The sequence below is a fragment of the Acomys russatus genome, chromosome 27, assembly GCF_903995435.1.
Source record: "Acomys russatus chromosome 27, mAcoRus1.1, whole genome shotgun sequence".
Taxonomy (NCBI): Eukaryota; Metazoa; Chordata; class Mammalia; order Rodentia; family Muridae; genus Acomys; species Acomys russatus.
Window position 1 is genome coordinate 37,692,899 of NC_067163.1, and position 23,743 is coordinate 37,716,641.

The 23,743-nt window shown below is 37.7% G+C and overlaps 1 long non-coding RNA gene across 1 annotated transcript in view; it reads right to left on the bottom strand.

Annotated features, from left to right (window-relative positions):
* Positions 1 to 23,743, bottom strand: part of LOC127210087 (uncharacterized) — a 345,427-nt gene that overhangs the window by 128,926 nt on the left and 192,758 nt on the right. The window contains exon 2 of the long non-coding RNA XR_007833261.1: positions 4,894 to 5,056. This is a non-coding gene — a long non-coding RNA (uncharacterized LOC127210087). The remainder of the gene's footprint in view (positions 1 to 4,893; positions 5,057 to 23,743) is intronic.

A 23,743-nucleotide genomic window follows, 5' to 3' on the forward strand; every position in this document is an offset into this window, starting at 1 on the left:
GTGTAAATAAGTAAATGTGCAGGTCACACATATGAATTCCTGAAAAGTCTACCGAGGATCTCAAAAAGAAAAAAAAAAAGTAAAACAATAAGTAAATGAGGGGCTGGAGAGATGGCTCGGGACTGAAGGGCGCTTGATTCTTCTGCACAGAACCAGAGATGGGCTCTCAGCACCCACATTAGGTTGTCCCTACACAGCTTAGTTTAGCTTTAGCCCCACAGGATTGACACTCTCTTCTCGCCTCCATGGGCATACTTCACACGGCATACAGGTAAACACACATGTGCAAATAAATAAAAACAAAGAAAAGGATACATCCATGATAAAAAAAAAATTCCCATTTTTTTTGCTGTTTTTGGTTTTTTTTTTTTTTTAATTTTATGCAGTGGCAGGGATTTGAACCCAGAACCTTCTCATGATAGAAAATGATCTTACTCTGAGAAATGACATTCTATTTGTATTCACTTTAGTATACGATGCAGTTGAAACATACTGAACTCACTTAAATTCATCTTTACATTTAATAATAATAATTTAATTCAAGTTTAAAAACCTTGAGGGGCTCAGGGAAGACGGAGCAGTAGCTAAAGTGTTGGCAAGCATGCGTTTAGGGTCCTCAGCATTGATGTAAAAACTGGGCATGGCAGCACATTCTTGCAGCCACTATGCTGAAGGGACATCTATATATGCAGACACATGCATGTGCACTCACACACATACACACCCCATACACACATTTTAAAATATATATACTTAATATGATACTAAACTTTCCATCTTAACACATTTTCAAAGAAGACTAGAAAAATCCTTGAGGAAGAGAGACAAGGCGAGGACATCAACAAGGAATTTCTAATTTCATTATATAACAAAGCAGAGCATGATGGTATAGGAACCAAAATACCTTGATTGTAGAGGAAACTTGTTGAGAGAAAGTCAAAGCTCAATGTCAGTCTAGTCATGACTATGGAGATACACATTACATCATTTGCTTTAAGTTTTTAATTGGATGCTTAATAGATGAAAATGGTTTATGACACCATGTTTGTAATAGTCTTTGTTATGTACACTTTTATGTAAAATTATAAAATATATTATCATTTCTTTCTCAACCATCTTAGTCTCAGGTGCTATGAATTAGTATCTGGATTATTAAGATAATCACCTGACAATCAATCTTTTCTGCTTTTCTTCTTCTTTATTATAGCCTCAATTTTCCAGGAACATCTTTTGAGAAAAGGAAGGGAACCAGCAAGAGAGTAAAGGGAAGAATACAGGACAGTGCATGGATACTAAGAACAGACATCACAGCATATATGCATGGAGAAGTCACAGTGGAAAAAATCTGTGTATGTCAGCAAAATTAATTTAAAATTTGTATCAGCTAATATCTACCTTCTAATCTTCCTATCATTCATATCTCAAAATTTCATTTATAAACATCTCTTCTCTATAGGCGAGAAACTATGGTAGTTGTGTGTGGTAATATCACTGTTTTCACTCATTTTCCTGCCCATGCTAAAGAGATTAGCATGTGCTGTTTTTTTTTTTTTGTTTGTTTTTTTTTTCCTTCTAGCAATAGAACTCTTCCAGAGATTGCTTGCTTCCGGGTTCCTTCCTCAACCTCATTCAAATCTTTCCTCAAACATCACTTTCTTAACCAGAACTTATTTTATTTACAAAAGTACCTGTAATCTCTTTCTGTTTCAGTTTTTCAGTTGTACATATCACCATTTCCCATCTAGATATGAACACGCGCGCACACACACACATATGCACACACATGCACATATATGCACACACATGCACATATATGCACACACACCCCATTAATTTACTGTGTTTTGTTCTGTTCCCACAAGAAAGTTAACCCCACAAGACCTAGAAAGTCGTTTTATTTTACAACCTAGTTTAATGAATATTTGTTAGCAAAGGTATGTGTGACATACAGATATTTAAGGGGATATAAATTTTTATTGAAATTAAAAAAATTATAAATGGTATCTGTGTTGGATAAAAGAAATTATTGTGGGTATCTGTGATGGGTTTTTTCTATATTAATTAATTTATTTAATCACTCTACAGCCTGATGACAGCTCTCTCTCTCCCTTCTCCCAGTTTCACAATCACCCCCTTTCCCTCTATTTCCCTCCTCCTCTTCTCCCTCTAAGGGAGAAAGGGAGCCCCCCCCCCCCCGCCCCATGGCTACCATCCACCCTGGCATCTCAAGTCACAGCAGGACTAAGAGCATCCTCTCCCACTGAAGCCAGACAAGGCAGCCCAGCTAGGAGAAAGAGATCCAATGGAAGTAACAGAGTCAGAGACAGCCTCTACTCCCATTGTTAAGGCACCCACAAATTGGCCAAATTGCACATCTGCTCCATATGTGTATGGGGTCTAGGTTCAGACCACACATGTTCTTTGGTTGGTGGTTCAGTCTCTGTGAGGCCCCAGGGGCCCAGGTTAGTTTACTCTGTAGGTCTTCCTGTCACATCCTACTCCCTCCATCCTTCCTCCTACTCTTAAAATACGCTAACAAATATTTAACAAGAAGTCCACACAATTAAAAAAAATCACCATCAAGTAATTAACGCAGAGATCAAACAGTAGTAGAATATTAACAAGCTACTCAGATGGGCAGCTGAGCATCCGAAGGATAGTTTGAACTCTAATGGAGCTGTAGGGATGCCTAACAAATGACCAGAGTCCCAAGCACAGGGTAAGTGTTCTGTTTGGAATATGAGAGACGAGTCTACTGAGGTTGCATTGTTTTGTGTGTGTGTGTGTGTGTGTGTGTGTGTGTGTGTGTGTGTGTGTGTGTGTAGGAGCTTATTGCAGCTCTCCATGTGTTCACTGTTTGACTAGGATGTAATGAAGCCACTGGAAACCTGGATGTGGTGGCCCATGTCCTAAAACAAAAGAGTTTAAGAGCTGATTTTTATTAGCTTGAGTGATAGGCTATTATGTTAATGGTTCCATTCGAGGCAAGGTGGCCCTTGCTCATCTTAGTGCTGACTGCTTCATTTGGTAATGACTTATAGCTTTCTGTCAGACTCAGCAGCATAATTACCCAGCACAGAGGAAGAGAAGAAAAAGCTAATACTCTTGGAGTATATTTTACATACTTTTATCTAAGAGTGTCATCACTGTAGTATTATAAAAGTACCTTAAGTTTTCTGCTAGCTAAACTAAAAATAATTGAATTCCAATAGAATTATCTGCCAATGTTAGGAACACATGGCTACTCTTTCTACTAATAAATATTTCTATGAATATGAGGCTAGTGGCATGCTCTGTGATAGCACCTTTTCATAATTACTGAACTCACAAGTTCTTGAGGGAGTTGAGTCATTAGATGAATAATTTCATAGAGACCCACTTCAGGCGTCACATCTTGCTTAGAATTTAATGTGGGATGAAGGGATGTTATGAACATGCAATTGCAGAAGAGGAAAGTAAACAACAGCCTGTGGAGACATAGGTTTCTTGCTCAATTAAACTGAGATCATTTTTTGAACAGCAATGTTATATCCTGTAACCCTCGTCTGCTTTGGTGTATTATATCTAGATAGCATTAGCCACTAACTCATAAAATAGCCACCGTGTTAGTTCAGCCACTGATGGTAAAGGTAGTTAATGATGTTTTTTACAAGATTAAATTAGTATTTTTTTTGATATTTCTCAGTTTTTAATCTACTTCTAAATTTTCCCACAGGTAACTAGGATTGTTAATAAAGAAGTGGCCATGTTAAGGTGTTGTTTTAGGTGGAGCTCCAGGTTTTTCTGGAAAGTCTAGGTCCAGCAGAGTGCTGTGGGGCAGAGAGAGAGAGAGAGAGAGAGAGAGAGAGAGAGAGAGAGAGAGAGAGAGAGAGAGAGAAGATGCATATTCTTCTAATGCTTGTGTCCTTGAACGATTCTTCCTGTTCTTGTTCCTAGTTCACATCAGTTCCCTGAATATTTCATGAGTCTCTTCTATTTCCTTCTATGCTTTTCTCCATATATTTTTGTTTAGTGCTAATTCTTGAGTGTTTAGATTTAGCGATTCATTTGATATTTCTAAACTTAAGGCAGTGCCTCTAATGTCTGTCATAGTTTTTGCTGTTTTTTACACTGATATTCATTTAAAAATAGAATTTTGTGATTAGTAATTACCCAGTTTAGATTTTTTATGTAGCAAGGCTCAAATCCTATTTATATTTTTTAATAATATATATATATATATATATTAGTAATATGATTTAAAGAAATAATTTAATGTTTTATAGTCCAACATAGCTTCGTACTCACCTAAAAAACAGGACTAATCTGTGAACTTTGCATTAGATTATTAACCTATTAGATTATGCCAAATGATTTATTAGATTTCAGCCAAGTAGGAGCCTTAGTATATCTATCCTTTTTTTCAGGATGAAATAAAACAGAAAAGAAACATTTTAGTATCATCTGTGACTAAAGCTGGGGATTGGCTGTATTTACAACTAGGTAAATTTCTGAAAACTAAACTCTAGGACTAAGATTAGATTTGATTTCAAACAATCTCTTCATAGCATATGCACTGGTTGCTACGCAACGCAATTTAATATCAACAAATGATGCCAAGTGATCTTTTTTTTTTTTTTTTTTTTACATTCTGTAATTGGCTTGCAAGATTTGCTGCATGAAACGTGTAAGGAGAGCATGATTATTCCAACTCAAATGGTTACGTTAAAATGTTAATTTTTTGTAATTAAAAACACACACACACACACATACACAACACAAAACCTACAACTTAGCCCCGAGGAAAAGAGCCGCCTTCTGTGTTGGTAAATGTGCAATGGCTTGGAAAGTCCTTCTCCACCCTCTGGGAAGCCATATAACATATCAAGTAACTTTTAATGCTGGTCTACTCACCTCGCTTCTCGGATGAGTTGGCTGTGGAAAGCCTATATAGAGGCAGAGCTCAATTAGTGTAATTTATGTATCCTTGGACGTCAATCATTCCTGTTGAGAGGTGGGACTCACAGGCTCTCAGTGCATTAATTAAGAGCCCATCTCAGCAGAGCCATCTTTCTACCTAAGGACCAAAAGGAAAGTTTTAATTAGATTTTTAAAAGCAAGTATGTCATATATGAAAGCAAGTATGGTTCTTTAGTTGGCATGAGAGGCCACAACTGGAAGGGAACCTTCTGAACAATACAAAGGGCACCAGTTCTCAATCACCTGTGACATTATGAGAAGGGGAGAGCCCACCCGAAGCATTGGTTTCTAGCCTGGACAGTCACTTCATGGGAATCGTGCAAGTTTTGACTCTGTTGTTTCACTGCCAACATAATTATTGGACCCCTGTCTAATTATTGATGCAGAGCTGATGCTGATCAAGTGCAATTATGATGTGGAGGGTAGACTGCGTTTTCCTCTGATGACTGCCTTTTGTTCCAGGCTTGCTTTGTATGGAATAGGCAATGGACAATACAATGCAAGTTCAGCAGAAGGCAGTGAGGGAACTTGCACAATGCATCAATTTCATTGGTCCGGTGATGGAGTGAGTGTGCCTTTGCTGGCTAACCTAAAATTACAGGGACTCCGGAGAGGGAAAACAGGGCTAGGCTCACTGTTGTCAGCTGCTTGAGAGAGTCTGTTCTCCTGGAATGGCTTGTGTGAGGCCATCAAACATACTCCTTAGGGCTCACTTGGGAAATAATAGATACATTATTGATTAAAATATTTATAAATTCAGGGAGGGAGGACAAATTTTAAAAGCCAGATTGGATTCTAGAAGGGAAAGCTACCTACTAATAGCCATTAACCCTTCTCCCTCCATCACTAGGGGAGAGGACAGAATTTATTCCACGAAAAACAAAAACAAAAGTGTTTGCCGATTTCCAAGAAAATGCAAATTGCCGAAAGCAAAGGAAACAGAGTAGAAAAACAGCAATACGCCATAAGTAATAATATATAAGTTCTGGAACTTAAACATTCCAAAAGATAAGCACCAGAAAAGGCAGAAATATAAGATTCCTGCTTTGAAGAAGGTTATAGACCGTGGGGGAAAGGTACACATGATCACACTGAGCTCAAAATAAGTGATGCAATCTTATGGAGGCGTTCTAGCAAACACAACTGGTGCAATAGAGCAATGCTACAGAAACCAAAGAAAGGACTGTTTTCTGGCTCAAAAGACCAGAGAGTCTCTGGTGTCTATTGCTGCCTGCATATTTCATCTTTTTTTTTTTTTTGAGGGGAGGTGTTTAGGAAGGCCTATTACTGTATACACTATAAATTTACCACCTAACTAGCACACCTGACACGCACTGAACAACAGCAGCAAACCTGACAAAAGAAACTATAGATTTTACAGGTATATGGCTTGTGCAGTTCGTGTTTAAATGAGAGGATATAATGGTAGCCTCACTAGAAAGACAGTTTGTCAAAAGAATAAAGCTGGAAAACTCTATCTCCTCGTTTATGTTAATGTTCATAAAGATGTTTTACAATCCTTTCTCAGCTCTTTCCTCCCCACACATTTTTCCAGCTATTTTGCCTCATTTATTGTGCATATAATGTTTATTACACAATGCATACAGTAGCACTCCCTAGACACAAGTTGGCAATTGTGTGGGTTATACCAATCTTGTGTGCATGATTAACTTACATAATATGGCATCCTGCATTGGAAGGCCACGGTTGTGTCCTCTGATGCATGCTTTCATTTCCATGTAAACCAAAGAAAACTACAAAAGTCAAACAATCTCTTGGACATATTGTGTTTAAGGACTTCCATATTTTAATATTAATAAATATGTGTGGTATTTTCTTGGACAGCTTGTTTAATTTACTTTGATTATTTTTAAAAGAAATATGATAGCTACTTCTCTCTTGCCACAAAACATTTAAACTTAGCCTTGTGGCCTGATGGCTTTTTCTGAGTGACGCTGGCCACGGCCACTCCTGTGTACCCCCTCATCAGGTCACGTGTCCCACATTTCTGGTGTAGGATCTCAGCAGAAAGAGTATGTGTCAGAGCAGGAAGCACATTTTATTTTATTTTATTTTTTATGATTTTAGTCAAATATAGGAATTGAACCCAACTTTATGGTTTAGAGTTAAAAGAAACCTTTTTCTGAATGAAAATGTCTTGTATAACTATACAAATCTGGCTTTTTCTGAGTTTTCTTCTTCTTCTTCTTCTTCTTCTTCTTCTTCTTCTTCTTCTTCTTCTTCTTCTTCTTCTTCTTCTTTTTTTTGGGGGGGGAGGGAGGGGCATTGAGTAAGGATCTCATGTAAGCAGACTGGCCTCCATCATTTGGCCTCAGACACCTAAGTACTGGGATCACAGGTGTTAGTCAGCATGCCCACCTTGAAAATGGTCTTATCAGAACCTTTGGGATTTTCTACTAGAATAGAGATGCAGGTTGAATTGCAGGTAGGACAATGGAAGTATTTGAAGTTGTGTGGACGGCTCTGAAATTGACTACCATAGTGGGATAACATAATAAGGAAGACACCTTGGTCTGTTTGGGGATGGGCAACCAGTGGAAAGTCAGAGGTCAACATCGACCCACACAATATATACTATAGGAAATTTAAACCATTTCCTAAAGACTGCTAGGTTTTGCTCACTATCTTAAATAAAGCACAGTTGGCTTGGTATTGTTTTAATGGTTTCTGGGTGTATACAGTCACACCCGGTTGTGTGACTCTGGAAAGTGAAAACATAGTTTTCATCAGTTAGACAAGTGCATGTTTTGAACACTTGGCTGTTTCATTCACCGGGATTAGCCAGGCTAGTGTTTATTAATTTACCATGTGTTCTATGCTCATGAGATTCATATTCAAAGGCAAGCTATAATGAAGCTGCAGGGAAAATGACCCAGTTCTATGCTGCCTTATCACTGGTGACTAAGTGGGAAAGAACAGGCTCGTCTGTCGTCTGACCTCCTTTCCTTTTCCTGAGAAATTACACTGGAAGGAAGAAACATTTCATGTTAGACTGTCTTGTGAGGGGAAAAAAAAAAAAAAAAAAAAAAAAAAGGAAAGGAAAAACAAACCAGGCATTAAATCAGAACCTTGGCCTTAAAAACTCATGCAGTCTAAGTACCACAAACGGTGGAGTTGTAAGAGCTTTTAAACAATAAAAACACCAAATATGGATTTCTTTTATGTGTCAGGTTGGTGATTGTGAAATTTGTTGTCAGAGATGTTATTTTTGTTGATATAATCCTATGCAACAGACTTAGAAGCAGGAACTCAAGCCAATACAGGCAGAGGAAGCCTTAGTCCATCACCTCCTTGGACAGTGGGTCTCAACCTTCCTGATGAACCCCAAATCATAAAATTATTTATTCACTACTTCTTTTTTTTTTAATTGAAAAATAAAATCATTCATATTACATCTCAGTTGCTATCCCATCCCGTGCATCCTCCCATTCCTCCCTCCCTCCTGCTTTCACCCCATTCCCCTTCCCTATGACTGTGACTGATGGGGACCTCCTCCCCTTGAATATGATGCTGGGGTATCAAGTCTCTTCTTGGTAGTCTGCTATCCTTCCTCCGAGTGCCATCGGGCCTCCCCATCAAGGGGACATGGCCAAATATGGGGCACCAGAGTTCCTGTGAAAGTCAGTCCCCAGTCTCCACTTAGCTGTGGAGAATATTCTGTCCCTCGGCTAGATCTGGGAAAGGGTTTGATGATGACTGCATGTATTGTCCTTGGCTGGTGCCATAGATCAAGCAGAACCCCTGGGCCCACTACTTCTTAACTGTGATTTTGCAACTGCTATGAATAACAATGTAAATATGTGATATCTAGTGTGATCTCAGGCAATTCCTGTAAAAAAAGTCAGTTGAGCCTTCAAAGGGGTTGTGGCCCACAGGTTGAGAACCACTGTTCTAGAATGTGTAGGTTGAAGAACTGTGCTGTATTAATGGTTTGTAGTCTTCTTGTGTAGACAGAGTTTTTTCCATAGGCCATATAGGAAAGATGTCTGGGTGAGTTATCAGTCTTTTATCTTTGACATTTTATTATTTAGTTTTTATGCTGGGATATTTTATTGTACATGAGCCCGGAGGTTTTCTGCTCTCATGTGTTTATAAGACAGAATAATAAATAAATGATGATTTAGCATGGTGTTAATGTCAGGACTGAAGTGAGTTTCATATTTTGTAAACCTTTTCCCAATTCTGACAGAGGAAAAGTGATTGGTTTCTAGTGACTTTTATGACATTTAAATTATTAGAAGGAACAGCTCTTAAGTTTTACAGACACTGGGTAGTGTGAGTGTGGTGGAGTAATACTTGTACTGTTGTGCAAGTGCCACATTGGCTTCCTGTGATTATTTTATCTTTTAATAATAACGAGGAGAGCACGTGGGTCAGGAGCACTCTTTAGGACATGTTCTTCTGTAAATATCAAATTAAAATACCAACTCTTTATATTTGCAGTTGTCAGGAGTGTGACTACCAAACTATCTGTACACTTCAACAGTGAAGCAACTGTGGTGACAGAACAGTAGGAAAACCCCTATGTATTTAAGAAAATATAATTGTTTTATGTAAGGAGCACTTTACATGTCCCTGTAATTCCATATGTGCATATTAACAATATGTTTTCTATGTATGATAATTGCATCTCTATTAATGTAAATTACTTCCTTCAAAGGACAAGGGAGAAACTTTTTAATATTTAACAAATATTCAATATTTCCAAATAATCTTGTAAATGTCATGACATTTGAAAAGATTTGCTTTTATGGGGCTATTTCTTTGAAGTTCTTATAGAAACTCCTCATAGACTTTAAATACATATCTTTAGTTATTCTCTGATGTGTTTCAACACTCTCCCCAACAGTAACAGGACACAGATCTTCCACTTTTATTTCTATTAATTACAAAGAAAAGAAAATATATAAGGAAATATTTTTCATTACTCTGAAAAATCTTATTAGCTTAGTACTTTTTAAAACCAGTTCTATTTCAGTGTAAAATATGACTGTCTTTGATAAGGTATTTTGCGATCAATATCAGGTGAATAAAAACCTTTGATTATTTGTATCCATAGATGTTCATATGTATGTTCAGTACTCTCAACTGTCAATTTGATGAGCTCTAGAATCACCAAAGAGATTGGCCTATGAGCATGCGTTTGGGGGATTACGTTGATTAGTTTAATGGAGGCAGGATGACCCAACTGGAAATGACCCAGTAGGACCATAGGACCATTCCAAGGGCTAAGATTCATATTCCTAGAGCTGAGATTCATGGGTATGTATGTATGTATGTATGTATGTATGTATGTATGTATGTATGTATGTGTATGTGTGTGTGTATGTGTGTGTGTGTATGTGTGTGTGTGTGTGTGTGTGTGTGTGTGTGTGTGTGTGTATGAATGTTAGGAAGCAGAGCCAGTCATCTTTCTACTATCTGACTCTGGACACAATGTGACCAACTTCCTCAAGCTCCTGCTAACATGATGGGTGTACTGTATCTTAGCTCTATCAGGCAAAATACATCCCTTCTCATTAAGTAATGTAATGTAATGCTAGACAAGAAAATCTTGAGTGTTTTCCACTGTTAATCTTAAGGAGACTTAGACGTGGTCATGAAAGGAAGTAAGCATTTGAGAGACCTAACAGATTGACACTTCTGTTTCTTCAGTGAACATTTGTTGGCCCCTTTCACAAGTAGCAAACACCATGTTGTAATCAGAGAGTATGAGGAAATAAGCAAACTAGATGGACAGCCTGTCCTCATTAAGCCTTCATTTTATCAGATAGATATGGGGGATTCTTATCAAGATTTCAATACATTTTGACCTAGTCTGTTTCCATAGTTACACATTTTAATAGCATTCGGGTACTATTATCTGTTCAGGGATGTTCACTTTTCTAAAACATTACAATATATTTTTTTTAATTGAAGTCAGATTTGCCACATAAGATGAGTGAAAAAGCAATTCTAAATTACTCCTAGGCATTCAGTTTAAAGAGAAAATTTCAAAGATACATTTATGGCTTAATAATTAAATCTGGGTGAACATGCCTGCTGGGAACTTCTACAGTAATGAAACAGAATGGCAGGTTTCACACCACAAACAAAGGACATTTTCTTTCAAAGATTTGAGTCACAGCATATTAGTATTTAATTGATTTTGCATTTTGATTTTTAAATGCATAATGTCAGAATTCCTTGGTAAGAAGCTTTGGGTAATTATTCAAGTATAATCTGAGAAGCAGGGAATAAGACGCAAGTTCTCAACAACACCATCACTCTTTACTACAGAAAGTACAAGTGCCTAAGCTATTAAATTCTAATTTCATGGATCCCACATCTGTTCATCTGTTTTTTTGTTTATTTCTTTGTTTGTTTTTCGAGACTGTATTGCCTTGGCTGTCCTTGACTTGCTTTGTAGACCAGACTCGCCTCAAACTCACAGGTATCCTCCTGTCTCTGCCTCCCAAATGCTGGGATTAAAGGTGTGCTCCACTTGATCCCACATCTGCAGTGTTCTCCCTTTACCACGCTGTGATCTAGACTGGTCTGAAGCTGGGGACCGGAGAAGAAGTGCAGTGACTGAGAGTGCAGTGGCTTATCTGGGAAGAGTACTGATGATGGCCAACAGGTAGGCCCTCCTTCTACTTAAGTGTTATTTAAGGCAAAATCATAGAGGAGGCTAAGAGTTAGCTTGATGTAAGAACTTATATTGACTCTCATAAAATTAATTATCCTTTGCCTATTAAATTGATCACAGAAAAATGACACCAATATAGAGTTTAAGGGGCAATTGGGATTACAAAGATGCACGAATGTACTAAGTCTTCCAAAAGCACCCGTTATCAAAAAGGTTTTTGAAAAGTAACTCCCTTTTAAGGTCACATTTTGTCATAAATCTATTTCAGGTAATGAGGCATAACCACATTTATATCTGTTTGCATTGGCTTCTATATTTCTATGTATCAAACTTCAGAAGCCAAGGAAAAATAAAAGTTTGCCTCACTCCCTGGAAATGGATTTAATGTAAAGAAATTCTTAGGCAATTATTTTAATTCTAGAGGTGGAAGGACAGAAAGGCTTTTCCCAGCCTTCATTGGCATTTCAGGCCATATAAATTCACAAGCCTTTAGATTACTCTCAGAACAGTTAGGCAAGTCTAATTTGTGTCCATTCTCCCTCCTCATTTCCTTCTCAATAAATAATGGATAAACCAACAATGGGGCTTGCTGACTTTCTAATTCCTCTAATATACAAAAATTATCTGCTGGACATAAATTAACGTCTACACAGTAGTCTGCAGATAGTCTGAAAGGGATTTGGTGGTTCCTAAGATGCTGCGTGCGTTCTGTTTTATTTTTAAGCCAATTAATCACCTCACTCGTCTCCCTGTCCTATGCCCACCCTTAGCTCACTCATCCCCACCTCCAAATAATACCTTCCACACCAAAGTAGCTGGAGAGCCCTTCCATTCTTTCTGACTATCTTAGCTTGATTTGCATCCAACTTCTCATTAATTAGAAAACGGCGACACGGCAATGGTATAAATGAAGATATCATGTAAGTCTCTAATAGAAAGCTCTTCAAAAAGGAAATACAATTGATGGTTATATAAAGTTGGTATCACTGCTGATTACAACTGTATCTGATTCATGGAAAGGATATTTGGGCTAAGCAAAATTTCAAACTCACGGCTAGTTAGCCATTTAAGTACCATTGCATTTTTTTCCTATTGTGTGTGCAATCTTTAAAAAATGAGGGTATACGCTTATGTTATGGGTACATTAAGTTATGGACGTGGAGCTGAAATAAAGATACTCTGAGTTAGGTTATTAAGACTTCAAGTGGAATGGGGAGTAAGAATTTCTATTTTCACTACATGACTTCAGAACACTGTTTCCCTCCTGGGATCATTGTCAGTATCTTTCGTACATCTTTTATACATCTTATCTGTTGTTCTAGCCCAACCATCTCCCAAATCTTATCCAACAGATTCTGTCAGTCACCATCGATGTTGGATTGCCTGCTTCAGACTGTAATTAAAACAAATTGGAAGACTAGCTTTGGAAAGATTTGACAACTAATTTTGTCCCTGATAAGTAAAATATATGCAAAGATTTTTTTTCTTGGATTCATATTCTTTTTCCTTTCCCACTTAATTTTAGATTCCTTCTGCCTTTGAGGTTTTTATGTAAGTTTGAGGTTGGTATATAAATAAAATACAGCCTGATCCCATTTCATTAATCTTCTACACTTCTGTGAGTTATAGAATTCACTCTGGTGCCCAAGGTGCTAGGACCACTGTAACAGCCATTTTCAGTGTCAATTTTATTCATATAAATGTGCACTTGTCTCTCTACTACTTTGTTGATGCATAGCACAAAAGACTAGTTTACTAAGACTTCATTTTATTTCATGTATGTACACCCAGCAAAGGATTTGGTTGTTTGTTTTAGTCATCCAACTTCAGGATATGTAAAAATTTCCTGTTATAAAAGCCTTATTAATCTAGCACATTAAATTAAGAGAACCCATTACCTTGTATAGACACTGAGTAAATACTTATTCAAGTGAATAGAACTTTGTAAAACACACTTGCTTATTTAAAAATGTTAACTCACACCTTGCAGAGAATCTTCACTATTATTAAAATTCAGCAAGGGCTCCTAAAGCCAGCACATATTTACCTATTCCATTAACTAACAGAGAACCGTAGAAATACTTATTTATCCTACTTTCATAGGCATCTTTTACAGTATTCTTTTTTTTGCCTTTCTACAAATAAATTTAATCTTATAAAAGATCAGCAGCCTGTAAGTTGTCCGTGTGACATAAATCAGTTCTACAAACATGCTTTAAATAATCGTAATGTGTATCAAATACATAGTTTTATCTGGGTGGCCTACAATTCATAACCTCAAATAGGATTTTTTTAAATCTTTATGCTATCTCCAGAAATTCCCAATTTTCTGCATACTGCAGACTTCTGTTGAAGGGCTGTCAAATACATATGAGGGTCACAGATCGTTATCTCCTTAAACACATAAACAGTATGAGTCAAGTCTTCTCTTTGGGGCTCTGCATAGCTTGAACCGCACAACTTAATTTTGAGAGCTCCCTTAGTATATGTACAAGCTACTCTAAAAGTGGCTTTAAATTTTATCATGTAATCACAGTATGGGATTCTTTATATAAGAGTTACAACATATTAAGTGGTAAAAGTGTGAAAACCAAGTATATAAATCCAGAGAAATTATACATATCAAACAACTCAAATCTATTGTGTCAGAGTGGGACTTTCCCTTCATCTGCTTCGATTTCTTCCTCTGGGCATGCATATATTTAGGAAAGCATTGTCTGTTCTTCCCTGGAGGTAGGATGACCATGCATTGAACCGGAAGTAATGCTAACATTTGCCTATCACTGGACTTTGGCTTTTCCACTGTTGCCATTGCGTGGAAGAAGGATACAGCAGTGGCTGTCTCCAACCAAAGGATGATAATTCTATTTATGGAGAGCCAGAAGCAGGTAGGGGCATTGGTTCCCTGAATGACCCAGTGGAGAAGACGCACCCTGCCAGCCTGAACCAGTAACACTGTCACATCAAAGAGGGGATGCATCCTGTATTATTTATCAGATTGTTCAAGGGTTTCCTTTGTAATGTAACTTAACCTTTTTCTCCAAAACATCTGTTCATGGTGTAGCTACAAAAGCTTCTCTGAAAGGCAAAACAAACAAAACAACCTGGTAGCATTTTCAGATCCCTGTGAAGAGGATGGCAGAGGCTTTTATGTTCTGGAGTCCCTTCATGTTAGCTGGGCTTCTGCTCCTGTTTTCACTTGTACTTCACAGGCAGGATGGGAGGAGAATAGAGCAAACGTGATATTCCTTTCCAGGGGTACTATGAGAAGCATAGTTAGATGATATTGCTTCAATCCTCTTTTATTATTTACATGGCCCTTCTGTGGTCTCTTGGGATCTGTTAGGCCCAGGCCAAGGATCATCTCCTCCAGAAATTGTATTATCACTTTTTTGGGGTAGTCGTGATTTCTTTGCATTACATTGTTCTCAGGATTATAACTACAGACAGAGCTTCCCTGCATTTTGAAAACTCCATGTGGAACCTTTGCTATCCTCTATTAAAACATAATGGTCCTCATGAAGGATTTATGAAGGGTTTATTGTGCAGAGTTGGTGTGTTACAGGTACTTAGAACATCATAAATACATGTTGATTGTGACAGTGAATAAGTTTGCATTTATTAAATAATTAAGTACTATGCTTAAGGAAACAGCAACATAATAATGTGCCTTAGATATAAAATATTTATTTTTATCTAGAAGCTATACACGGTAATAATAATTTTCTTCCACACAATATGGATAGATATCTGATGGAAATAATTTTTTTCTCAATTCAACAGTACTGTATCTTTTTGTGTCTAGGTAAAAATCTGAAACACAAGAATATATGAACTCTAGTTACTATAGTATTGTTAATCGCATGAAAACCATAAGACTGATATGATTTAGTAGGGAGAAACCTATAAGCAATTAAAAATTACTTGTGATTTTTTTCTCTCTCAGTGTCTCCTATTTTACTAGATTTTTAACAACAAATCCAGCATCTCCCATGAAGTTCAGTGGCAGTAATGGCTTGACTCTTAGTCAACTTGAGAACTAGCTACCAAACCTGTGAGTTCGCCTTTGTTAGTGATCTCCATTCACACTAGAGTGTAAAGATGTCCAGAAACATGTGGGCCATACTAATCCCTACATGTTTGAGAATTATACAGAGCAGACATAATATGAGTTCATGAATTTCACATTCTCATTTCCCAAATTTGTTTAAAGGTTATTATAGTGTTCAGTTAAGAGCGCTCATAGTTCCGCAGGATAAGACATCAGTAATCTTATCCAGCACTAAACTGTTCACACTACTACATTAGCAAGCTAAGATATGACCATTGGTACAATAGGGCATGGCTGCTATCGCTTCCTTACTAGATATGAGGCTTGCTTCAGAGAAGGGAATGGAATACCTGCAACTATAAACCTGGCCCAAAGCTCATGGCTAGAGAGCTCACAGTTCATATGATGGAACCTTCTTTTGTTAGTTTGTTAAATGGGCATGCTATCAAGTTGCCTTGTAAATACTTAAAATGGCACCATAGACCTTGGTTGCTTTCAACTTTGGTCACTGCAGCTTCTCTTTACAATGGCCATCAGTCAATGCAGAGACCCACTACTGATCAGAGTGCTAGCCCCGAATAGGACATCATTATCACTCGCCCATGTCCCCCAATCTTGTTGCACGAGATCATAGAAAAGAAGGAAGAAATAATGTAAGAGATAGGGAATGTTATTATCTTTTGGACACAACAAGGCGATTGAACTCATGAACTCATGTCAACTGTGGTTACCTGAACAAGACAAAGCCAACCACAATCCTGCATGGGTAGGGGAGGAGTTCACAAGGCCCTCTCCCTAACTGAGGAAATTTTGACAGCTGTTAACATACTGGGAATGAGAACCATCTGGTGGTAATGTGGCCACTGGTAGGTTGTCCTTGTCTCAGGGATGGTCCCACACTCATGCACACAAAGGTGTGGGGAGGTGAAATATGGTTTGGTTGTGTTTTGTTGTTTATGTGTATGAAATTCTCAAAGAACTACTGTTTAGAAAATAGTAGTGTTTATATTATTCGAAAATTTGACCTCCTTTGAGGCTAAAGAAACTCATGTTAAACAGATCAACAGACTGATCTCTCTCTGTCTCTGTCTCTCTGTCTCTGTCTCTGTCTCTCTCTCTCTTCCGCATGGACACACACACACACACACACACACACACACACACACACACACATCTAACAAAATAAGACAATGTCTTAATAAGTAAATAAATAAAATTTAAAAAGCAGAAGCATCCATAGTAGATGGTACTAAATATCAGCAAAGGAGCAGGATCTCCCTAGGGTCACATTTAAAGTCAACATGTACTAGCTAATGAGAAGCATTTACATTTTGTATTTCAGTTTCCAACTTTTAAGTTTGAACAATTAACCAATGAAGATTAGACATTCAAAGAAGCTTTTAGTATAAAGAAAGAGATCAAAACAAACAAGTAAACAAAAGCTCCAAATTAAATAGACACTGTTCAGGGGAAAACAAAGCTTTAAAAATAGAAGAAAAACAAAGCTTTTAATTTCCTCAAAGAGATAAAAATAAAGTATTTAATCCACTGAATAAAAGCAGTGTGTTATTAGCCATAAATTGTATTCTGAAAACAAAAAGTTTCGGGACTCAAAAATATACAGAATGGAAAACCCAGTAGAACATTGCAAAATAAAACTGTTATGATCTGAAATAAAAACCAAAGGGTAAATACAACATTACCGAACTCTTCAGGAGTGAAGATGCCTAGAAATAGACAACAGAGAAATGCACAAAAGTAATATCTATTCAATATGCAACAATGAAGGCCTTGCTATCTCACATGAGAGCGGGCAGGCTAGCCTCCTATTGATTTATACACCCATACTGCCAGGAGACATTAAAGAAGCAGCAAATAATTCTTTAGTGTGAAAACTCAGGACCTGGATGAGAACCTTGTGTTGGTTTGCTGTGCTCTAGAAGACACCACGAAAGAAGCTACATACTCTCTGTGTTTGCCTCACTCACTAGAGAGGAAATTCAGCTTCCTCTCTCAAGTTTTCTATACAAGAAGATCTTGTAAGTCTCCTGTAAGACTGAACTTACAAATTATGCTTAGATATAAGCAAATATGTCCAGGGGGCATGGAGTAGCCTTCATCTTTTCTTCCTTGTGATGTCTCTAGGGAAACATGTCTTAACATTTCTTTGGAGAGATAACACTTCCTCTATGCTCCAAGGTTTGCTATGCACACTGCTTTTCTACCAAAAGGCTCAGATACTAAGAGTCTGGACTATGAGAAACCTATAAAGAAAAGACCCCCCAATATCTTACATAAGTAATATCTCCAATGACATTTTGTTTCTGGTTGTATAGATGAACATAAACCCACCGCCATATCACACTGGGGTTTCCGAGTTTGTAGACAACACTTCAACACACTGCACATGCTATAGGAGAGTGAATTTAACAAAATGGTGAAACAGAAATTAAGAATTCTAGGAAACAAAAAAATCTAACACAGCAGCAGAGGTGTACATAGTTCAAACAAAGCTGTTAAGGAGTGACTCTGGGAAGATAGCTTCATGCAAGGTGCAGTTGACAACCAGTCCAGAATAGAAAGATATAAGATATAGTTTTTAATACACTTGTTTTTATTGGATATGCATGTATCCCTTCATGGCATGAATGTGGACCAGAGGTCGACTTTAGGTATCATTTTACTGGCATGAAGTGTTCCATTTAGTCTTGGATATCTAGATCCCACACCCCATGGAATATGCCCAACTCTGACCCCCAAGTGCTGGGACTACGCCACCACATCCAGCCTTTGTACATGGGTTTTGAGGCCAAACTCAGATCTTCCTGGTTTCACAAGTACGTTGCTGAACCATCTCTCCAACCAGGTATTTAAGAGACAATTTGAAAACTGTGATAATTGATCTTGGCTATCAACCTGTTAAATCACCATGGATACAAAACTATGGACATGTCTATAAAGGAGTTTATAGATTAGGTTAACTTAGGCAGGAAGACCTACTCTAAGCATTTATGGTGCTGTTCCATGGCCTGGAATTCTAAGCTGAGTAATAAAGACAAAGTAAGCTGAGCACTAGGATTCATCGCCGCCTGATTCCTGACTGCAGATGTGATGTGACAAGCATCTTTCATTTCTGCTGCCACACCTTCCCCCCCATCCATATTGTCGTAAATTCCCTTGGACCGCAAGCCAATATCCTCAAGCTGTCTCTTATCAGGCATTTGTTTACAAGAAGAAGGAAAGTAAATAATGTCTTTATTTACAAATTTGACTATCATTGCATCATCACATAAGGTGAGGACTGATTGACCGGTAGAGACTGACCTAGGTATTGCTTTCTGTGTCTTGATTTGCTGCTAATGGTTTTTTTTTTTTTTTTTATTCTGTCCTCCATGCTTTTGTTCCAGCCAGCTGGTTAGTTAATCAGGCAAGCATTCAGGTATGATCAAGTACTGGAGATGTTTGTTCAACAGAGGCGCACGCACACACACACACACACACACACACACACACACACACACACACACACACACACACACACACACACACACACCTTTCCTATAATACAGATTAAGTTCCCTTCCTCATTACCTCCTGGTTCCATCCTTGCTTCCTCATATTCCCTCCTTTCCTCCCCTAGTACTCCTCCACTAACATATGACCTCAGCCCACCAAGTCTCATCTGAACTACCTGTATCCTCTTCCTCTGTGTTCTGGCAAGGCTGCCCCGCCAGGGAGAAGTGATCAACATGTGGGGACCAGAGTCCATGTCAGAAGTAGTCCCTTCTCCCCATATTGTGAGACTCACAAGGAGACTGTGCTGCCTACTACTACATCTGAGCAGAGGGTCTAGGTCCTCACCATGCATGGTCCTTGGTTGGTACATCAGTCTCTGCAGCACCCTCCTCTTTCTGTTGGCTCCATTGTTCTCCTTGTGGAGCTCCTGACCCCTCCAGCCACTTGGGGAGGCTGAGGCCAGCCTGGTCTACAAAGTGAGTCCAAGATAGCCAAGGCTACACAGAGAAACCTTGTCTCCAAAAACCAAGCCAAACACCAACCAACTCCCCCTTAAAAAAACCCAAACTCTTTTGGGAGGAATTAGTGCCTTGTGGATGGGATCAGTGCCCTCTTTTCAAATATCGTTTTTTAAAGGTCTCAATTTTTTTTCTCCTTGTCCTATGTAAAGATATGTAACCAATGGAGTCACCTAATGGAACATGGGAAACCTACCAGTTGCCACATATTAAAAAATAAATTATTATTATCATCATCATCATCATCATCATCATCATCATCATCATCATTATTTTCCCAGCTGCAGAAGTTAACATGTACCAAGAGTTCTTATGTAAAGCCTTAGAGAACATCTTTCTCATTTATGCCAGAATTTGGGCTGGTTTGGTCTTGTGTAGTTCATGTGTAGTTAACCACAGCTGTGGTGAGCTCAGGAGTGCTAAAGTCATGCCAGATTTAGCAGCTCACATTTCACAGTACTACAGCTTGCTGTCTGGATCTTACACTCCTTTGTCCCATTCTCACCCAATGCGCTCTGAATTTAGGCAATATTGGGAATGAAATGTCAAGAAAGATTTCTCGTTTTGGGCTGAGCACTCAGTCGCCTGTCCTCAGCATATGTGTTTTCCGAGGAGAATCCTAAAGTCTGAGTAATGTAAATTTCATACGTATGAAGCAACAAAGGACATATCAGAGGTCTAATGTATTGTATATTCCACCAGGGAAAGGGTTTTATAGTAACACACACACACACACACACACACACACACACACACACACACACACACTGAAAATTAATACCCTGTTCTTGCCTTCTGGAGGGCTAAGTGTGGCTTCAAGACACATTCTCTTCCATTTAATCTGTAAAGGCAATGCATCTAAGATTATGGTTGGATGCTGTCCCTATCTATCTTGGAAATACTGGAATAACTGACGGCTATCAAACACCATAGGGTCACAATTTTCAGTTTCACTGATATTAAACCATTGGTAGGCATTGGGATCATCCTGAGTTGGATTCTGAGTTTATTGTCTACTGTATGCGTGATGATAATTGTGGTAGACATGCAACTAATCATGACCTATATGAATTTAGGATGATTTAATGGGTTAGAAAGAACTCAAAATGAACTGTAGATGGCTTGTAAGAATGAGGCAGATTTGTTGAGTATGAAGAAACTACATATTTTGGGGATGGGAATAGATACAAGGTTTATGATAGAAAGGTAGAGGTTTCCTGCTAGGAAGAAAAGAATATCGAATTCCAAGATTATGGAAAGCCTTTGAATTTTACTTCGTAAAAGAAGGACACGGTGCCATTCTAAGCCTCAAGTCTTCTGCTTTTATACACCTTCTATTATTTTCAAACATACACTTAGAAGTCCTTAACTGAGTGTATTGTTACTTCTGCATTCATGGCAATTATCTCCTTTAGTTCTTTTAATAAGTAACAACACAATCCTATGTACAATGTACAACCTCAATTTTCTCAGATAGCTGCAAGTTATCTGATGTATCTTACAATACAGCAGCCTCCATGAGAGTTATTCTTCTGCTTCAACAAGAGAGCAGCACTCAGATTTCTAAACACATAATCTTGCACTATTCAAACCTTATATACAGAAAGCATAGAAAGTAGTTAATTCATCTTTCTCAAATATATTATCTCTACTTCCCTCCTGGAAAGTGTTTCTTTTTCTTTTTTCCTCTCACATATAATTGAATCAGGTTTTGCTCCACATAGTTCAGTAAGAACGCATAGATACACAGCCACACTCTAGACACAGACACACCACATGCAAACAATACCTCTTTGCAAGTTCATAGGAGATTTATCACAATAAAAGGGGCCAGAAGAATTTGGACATTTCTGGGTTACTGTGCTATTCCCCACTGCTCTTCTCTAACTATCTCAGACAGGCTGACAGAAACCATTGTTATAACTTCTGCTGGTGTTGTATTTATATACCATGTTGGTTAAGCTGTGAGGCCTCAGGAAAGGCAGGCACTATAATGTGCTCTTTCAATCTGCACACAGAAAACTTTAAGAGTCCATTATCTGGTTTACTTGCCAGGCCTATTACTATCATGTGAAAATAGAAAGTGGTGCCATCAGGTTGAAAAGTAAAAGAATTTCTGCTGTGTATAGGATGAAAGGGAAAATTTAAAAGTCTTCACCAGGATGTTTCACAGCCAATAACTATCTCCTGTAAATTTCAACCTGACATGAAAAGGTTTGTCATATGCAACGAAGTAAGGCTAGACCTATTTCATGGGAACATGACAATAATTGGGCATCTATATTCAGCTACTTAATCATTCACAAGCTCCTAATAGGTGTTGTATCCAGAGTCCCAGCCATGAAATAATTATATGAATGATTTTTTTGCTTACATAAATTCCTGTTTACTTAGAAGCCAGCAGGCAACTTCAAGATTCAAATCCACATAGTTCACAAACATCACATATGGTAAGGGATCAAAATCAAATCAAAGCTGGAAGATTCGGTACTAGCCATGGCTAAAAGACGTTGTTTCTTTTTATCCAGCAAAGAATATGTTCTAATAATTCCAAGCTGAAAGAAATGTCATATGAAATAGTTTTTGTGTGTGAGAAATACATGTGGTGAGATGAAGAAAGTAGAATCCACATGTGCTATGATGACTACAGATCTGATTATATTCTTCTATATTCCAGATGTCGACATTTTGGGTTACCTTTTTATAAACCCAAGTTAAATGTGTATTACGTTTGTTAAATTAATGAGAGCTAATTTTGTGTCAGTTCTAAGTAGTTTGTGCATATTAACACAGTTGCCACATAGTTCTTTGTTTATGCTGTGTTTATGACTTATTTTATAGATGGCAAAATGAAACTACATAGAGGTGAAGAATACAATCAAAAGATCATTATATGGCTGGTAATGGAGAACAAGATTAAAACTCAGGAAATTTATTGTAAGTATATTTGTATTAGTTGGTGATGTATTTATAGCCACAAAAGGCTGCTGTGTAGTTAATATAGAAATGTGTGGAATTGAGATTTACTGCAAATATAGAACAGGCACAAGAATTCACTTAGTAAGATAAATACTACAGAATGTAGTGAATTCTAAGTGGTTTCTGTGTGACATAGTGAATGAGAAGAGTCAGGATAAAAAACAGATCAGGAAATTCGAAGAACACAGGACACCTTAAAGTAGATAATAGGACAGCTTAGAGGCACAGAGAAGCAGAGGGCAGTATGCTGAAAGAAGCTAGCTCCACCTGGCTCCAGCCTTGGCTCTTTGGTTGTAAGGTGAATCAAATGCCTTAGCCAAAGATAATTTAGTTTCTTCTTTCTTAGTAATGCCAAAGATTAAACCTTTACATGTGTAGTGTGCACTGAGACAATGCACAAATAAAAACAAGTGAGATTTATCATAGCCAGCATATGTGCAGATTACAACTCCAGAAACCCAAAAAAAACATGGACAAGAAGGGTAACATGATATTTCCAAGAGTGTGTTACCTCTAAGGTACCAAATACAAAGATATAGAATTTTGTATATAGATGCAAAATAAGTTTAATTTTAGATACACTGGTATAGAATTCAAATTTAGGATTACTCTTCACACACGTTATATATATTTCTACTCTAATATGAGGTATTGTACCCACACAACTCAATTATAAAACAAGGTTTACTTCCAATGCTTTGAAAGTGCTATTGCAGGCTGTTTAGGATACATAAGTTATACAAGTTAATTGTTAGGTGATAAAATAATGGTAAAATCATTTACTAATGTATTTTTAATCAAAAGAATATACACCTTTGGTGCAACAAATATATATGCTTCCATTGGAAGATAAGGAAAAATTGTTAAATAAGGTCTTCAAAAACCTCAGAGACATACAGAATACGACATGTTTAAAATGTATTTATTATTTTTTTAAAGATTCATTGACAATGAGACAGGTTAACTCCTGGCAACACCTAGCCTACCTCAAAGAGGATGATGAGCATCAAAGAACCTCCTTATGGAGATGGCTTCAAATGTGGCAAACAAGCCCCTGGGCAAATGTCCTCA